This window comes from Microcebus murinus, chromosome 4 (genome assembly GCF_040939455.1).
Source record: "Microcebus murinus isolate Inina chromosome 4, M.murinus_Inina_mat1.0, whole genome shotgun sequence".
Lineage (NCBI taxonomy): Eukaryota > Metazoa > Chordata > Mammalia > Primates > Cheirogaleidae > Microcebus > Microcebus murinus.
This window is the reverse complement of record NC_134107.1, coordinates 4,525,006-4,531,097: the sequence shown is the minus strand read 5'-3', so window position 1 is coordinate 4,531,097 and position 6,092 is coordinate 4,525,006.

Sequence of the window (6,092 nt, the reverse complement as noted above, 5' to 3'; positions counted from 1 at the left end):
TGTGACATCTTTCACCTCCCACAAATCACGAATGTTTTTAATGGCACCTAGAAGGGCAAATCCTTTCCGGAAGGTTTTCAACTTACTTTGCCCAGATCCGTCAGAGGAATCACTGTCCATGCAGCTCTGGCCTTATGAAATGTGTTTCTTTTTTGTTTCTTTACAACTCTTCTTATAGCATGAATGAACTCTGTTTCTTACATGGTAAGACTTGTTTTGTTTTTGTTTTTTTTTTCCTGAGACAGAGTCTCACTTTGTTGCCTGGGCTAGAGTGCCGTGGTATCAGCCTAGTTCACAGCAGCCTCAAACTCCTAGGCTCAAGCGATCCTCCTGCCTCGGCCTCCCGAGTGCCTGGGACTACAGGCATTCGCCTCCATGCCCGGCTAATATTTTTCCTACATATATTAGTTGGCCAATTAATTTCTTTCTATTTATAGTAGAGACGGGGTCTCGCTCTTGCTCAGGCTGGTTTCAAACTCCTGACCTCGAGCAATCCTCCCGCCTCAGCCTCCCAGAGTGCTAGGATTACAGGCATGAGCCATTGCGCCCGGCCTCTTACATGATAAGACTTGAATGTTGAAATGACTCCCTGACCCACGGGCTGCAGGGCAGAGGCTGCTCAGCAGGAAACCAGCACCCGTCTCTCTGCACAGCCCCATCCGCGCTCTGGGGCAACCAGGTGCAGCACCATCAGTGAGCGGGAACATTTTGGAAGGAATCTCTTTCTGAGTAGTAGGCCTCAACGATGGGCCTGAAACATTCAGTGACCACGCTGTGCACAGATGAGCTCTCATCCAGCCCACCTCTCCCGCCTCTGCCTGAAACTGTTCCGCCATCCCCATGCTGGCCCTGCCGGGCCCCTAACTAACCCCCATGGCAGCCTCAGTCCCTGCCTCACTACCCCCTGGACCAGAGTGGTCTGACGGCCCCCCAATGTTCTTACTATCCCCCTCTGACTGACAGAAATGATGGAAGCCAAAAGACAATGGAATAGCATGCCCAAAATGCTGACAGAAATAACGGCCAATCTTCCCATGACAGAAACACACACACAGAAAGAAATAACTGCCAACCTATAATTCTATACCCAGTGAAACTATCCTTAAAAAATACAATAGTGAGGGTCAATAAGCTAAAAGTTAGTTTCTTTGGAAAGATTAATAAAAAAAGAAAAGCCACAACCAACCAACATCAGTAATTAAAAAGGAGACATCACTACAGATCCAATGGCCTTAAAAAAAAACAAACCAGGATATTATGAAAAACTTTATGCCAAATGCTTTGAAACTATAGTGGAAATGGACAATAATATGGCCAACTAATATATATAGAAAAAATTAGCCGGGCATGGTAGCACATGCCTGTAGTCCCAGCTACTCGGGAGGCTCAGATAGTAGGATTGCTTGAGCCCGGGAGTCTGAGGTTGCTGTGAGCTAGGCTGATGCCATGGCACTCACCCTATCCTGGGCAACAGAGTGAGACTCTGTCTCAAAAAAAAAAAAAATACAACTTACAAAAACCATCACAGAAATAGATAGAAAAATCTGAATAGTTCTAGAACTAGTAAAGAAATAGAATCTATGATATAAAAACTTCCAAAAAATTTGGTGAATTCTACAAAACATTTGAAAAATAATGAATAGCAATATTACCTTTTCCAGAAAATGAGGAAATAATTCCCAACTCATTTTATGAGGTCCCCACAACCTTGATACCCAAATTCGAAAACTGAACACAGGAGTACTCTGACCCAGCAACTCCACTCCTATTCCTACGTATACACCCAACCAGAAACGCCTACTTACGTTCAGCAGACATGTACAAGAGCGTTCCAGCAACGCAACATTTTTGTGATAGCCAACAGCTAGAAGTACCTCGATGCCCATCAAGACATAATGAGCAGGCCGGGTGCGGTGGCTCACGCCTGTAATCCTAGCACTCTGGGAGGCCAAGGTGGGCAGATTGCTTGAGGTCAGGAGTTTGAGACCAGCCTGGGCGAGACCCCATCTCTACCAAAAATAGAAAGAAATTAATTGAACAACTAAAAATATATATACAAAAAATTAGCCGGGCATGGTGGCACATGCCTGTAGTCCCAGCTACTCGGGAGGCTGAGGCAGCAGGATCGCTTGAGCCCAGGAGTTTGAGGTTGCTATGAGCTAGACTGATGCCACGGCACTCAATCTAGCCTGGGCAACAAAGTGAGATTCTGTCTCAAAAAAAAAAAGAAGAAGAGTGCTTATTTTAAACCTCCGTGCCCACGCACCCGCTGTTCTTTCTACCAGGACTGCCCTTACCCATATACCATGCGAACTCAAATGTCTCCTGCATGAAGGCACCTCCTTGCCTCACCTAGGTAACTGATGAAGACCTCTCATGTCCCACCATCACACACTGTCCCCTGCAGTGCCTGTGTGGGGTGAGAGGTGGTTGGCATTTCAAACATCTTCCAGCCCCGAGAGGCTACCTCAGTGTGTGACCTGGGGCACTCACAGAGTGTCCAGCCCTCACCATAGCTCCGTGCTGGCAGGAAGAAGAGACTGCCACACCTGTGAGGCCACTGCAGGAACACGGGGTTCCCCAGCCATGCACTGTCCCCGTGACCAGCTGCTTCCTACCTCACTGAAATTGATGACTTGAGCTGAACAAGACCTTCTCACTCGTGGTGAGTGGCGCAGAGATTCCCCCTAACCTGCTCTGTCATGAATTCCTCCTGCTAGATGAAGCAGAGGGTGCTACATTCCAAATCTCAGGACAAACCCTCAGTCACCAAAACTCAGCTGCTCCTTGCCAGTAAAAGTTTTTAAAAAATAAAACTATCAACTACATAACCACTCACACATGAACCCACAGCAGCCACCAATCAGTTTAAATCTCAAGCCAGGTGCAGTTGTTCACACCTGCAATCCCAGTGTCTCAGGCAGCTCAGGTGGGAGGTTCACTTGAGGCCAGGAGTTCGAGACCAGCTTGGGAAACATAGTGAGACCCCCCCCATCTCTACAAAGCAAGCTTAATTCTCAAATGATTGCTACTGCATCATAAATGTCTTTCCATTTCATGTATGTGTTGTTTGAGAAAATCCATTGTGCTCTATACTTACACTACATGGGCTTTTCTGTGTGTATCTCATATGTCAATTAGAAAGGTATTTGTTAAGAAACATATTTATGAAAGCATGACAAGTACAGAGGACCCACCCACCCAAACACACCCCCAGGTGGAATCTCTCCCATGGGTGTGAGTTGTGGGTGCTTTTTCTGGATGGCGTCTCATAAACGCTCACTGGGGTCTTCGCCTCAGCCCCTCACTCCATCCCTTTCCTGAGAGCCCCCACATCAGGATGCCCTGACAGATGTTGAAGAAAAGGCAAAACAACCCTTGAACTCTCTCTGTCAGGAAACGGATACCCCGGAGGGGCTAGAGGCAAAGGGAAGGGCTGGTGGGGGGATGAGCACCTGTCACCCTGGGCAGGGCTGGGCCAGGAAGACGGGCATGTATGGGGCAGCCAGGACTCACCAGAGTGGGCAAGTCATCACTGCAGCAGGATGGAGGGTACTTCTGTCTGATCCAAATCTCACAATGGATGAACTCAGTACGTTTAAAAACAAGATAAAGATGGGCTGGGCACAGTGGCTCACGCCTGTAATCCTAGCACTCTGGGAGGCCAAGGTGAGCGGATTGTTTGAGCTCAGGAGTTTGAAACCAGCCTGAGCAACAGCGAGACCCCGTTTCTACTAAAAATAGAAAGAAATTAATTGGCCAACTAAAAATACATAGAAAAAATTAGCCGTGCATGGTGGCGCATGCCTGTAGTCCCAGCCACTCGGGAGGCTGAGGCAGGAGGATCGCTTGAGCCCAGGAGTTTGAGGTTGCTGTGAGCAAGGCTGACGCCACGGCACTCCAGCCTGAGCAACAGAGTGAGACTCTGTCTCAAAAAATATATATATATAAATAAATAAAAATAAGATGAAGACATAACTGAGTAAACCAGATAAGGTCAAAAGTAAAGATAAAGGCATGATTTTCAGGGACTCCCGCGTGGCCCCCGACTGCAGCCAGAGTCCCGTCCGGAGGGCGGTCCAGCCACAGGCGTGGTGGTCATCCCTACGCTCAGGTCAGGTCATGTGGAGTCTCCAAATTGATGCTTCTTACCTGGTCCTCACATCCCCGTGGCGGGGGGGGGGGGGGTCACAAAAGGGAGCCCAGACAGTGTCAGGGCCAAACACTTGCTTTAAATAGCTCTCTTCACCTTTCTGAGAACTGCAAGAAACAAATCTAAGAGGTTATGGCATAGAAAAGAATGAAAGGAATCTAGACCATTTTGAGCAGCTTTCCTTTAAAAATGTAACCCTTTCAGTCCAGGAGTCAGGCCAGCAGCATCCTTGTAACGAATCCTTGCAATGAATTCTGAACCTCACATCCAGATTCTAAATCAAAAGCATTTTGTTTTTGCAGCCTACGCTTTGTGTAAACAATACTGAGAGCCCATTGCCCTGAAGCGCTACCTGCATCACCTCACTCAAACCTTGCCACCTGGAGGGAGGTACATTTGGTAGCCCTGGTTTATAGATGAAAACCGCCCTCCCAGACCGGACTCTGGCTGCAGTCAGGGGCCACATGGGACTCCCTGAAAATCATGTCTTTTTCTTTACTTTTGACGTTATCTGGTTTACCCAGTTATGTCTTTATCTTATTTTTATTTATTTATATATATATATATGTATATTTTGAGACAGAGTCTCACTCTGTTGCCCAGGCTAGAGTGCCATGGCATCAGCCTAGCTCACAGCAACCTCAAACTCCTGGGCTCAAGGGATCCTCCTGCCTCAGCCTCCTGAGTAGCTGGGACTACAGGCATGCACCACCATGCCCGGCTAACTACCCTTCCAAGCTTTGAAGGGTAAAGAATCTGCCACTGGTCATCAAGCTCGGGGTCCCGCTGGTTCCAGGCCCTGAGCTTTCCCTGGAGGTCAGCCACATCTTTTTTTTGAAGACAAGGTTTCACTGTCTCCCGGGCTGGAGTACAGTGGTGTCTTCACAGCTCACTGCATCCTCCTGCCTCAGCCTCCCCAGTATCTGGGACTACAGATGAGCACCACTACACCTGCTAATTTTTCTATTTTTTGTAGAGAAAGGATCTTGCTCTTGCCCAGGCTGGTCTCGAACTCTGGGAGCCCGAGGCGGAGGGGGATCACTTGAGCCTAGAGCGCTGGAATTACAGGTTGCCTCACCCGGCCTAGAAACTGCTCTTAATTTAGTCACCATTCCAACAAGCCTGGAGAGTTGGTGCCCATTAAACACGAAGAAACAGCGATAGATTCTCGGGGTCCGGCACCTGCAGCACAGGTGGGCCTCCTGACAGTCTTCCTCCTCCGAGCAGCCCACCCGGCTCGCAGACCCCCAGGCCGGCCCGAAACCCTCTCGGACGCTTGGCTGGAACTGGTTTTAGAAAAGTTTGTCAAGGACAGGGAACAACAACATAGACGATACAGTTTCACCAGAAGTGTTTACGCTTTTGACACCGACATAAATCCGTTCCCAGGAGACGTCACCTTGGAGACACACCCAATGCGGCTGCGCAGGGGCCTCCCCGGCCAGGAGCGCTCCCAGGACCCCATCCCCTTCCCGGCAGGTGGCGCCCCCAGGCGCGGGCCTCCCTCCCTGTGTCCTTCCTTCAGGGGTACAGGAGGTCGCGGCCTGCGCCAGGCCCGCCCACGGCAGGCGAGACCCCTCCCCTCCCTAGCCCCGCCCCCCGAACTCAGCCCCGCCCCGCCAGCGAGACCCCGCCCACCAGGACTGGTCCCACCGCCGGCCCCGCCCCCGCAGGCTCGGCCTAGCCCCGCCCCCGAACTCAGCCCACCAGGACTGGTCCCACCGCCGGCCCCGCCCCCGCAGGCTCGGCCTAGCCCCGCCCCCGAACTCAGCCCCGCCCCGCCAGCGAGACCCCGCCCACCAGGACTGGTCCCACCACCGGGCCCCCCCCCGCAGGTTCGGCTTAGCCCCGCCCCACGACCCTGCCTCGCCAAGCTCGCGAGACCCCGCCCACCAGGCCGCGCCCCACCGCCGGGCCCCCCCCCCGCAGGTTCGGCTTA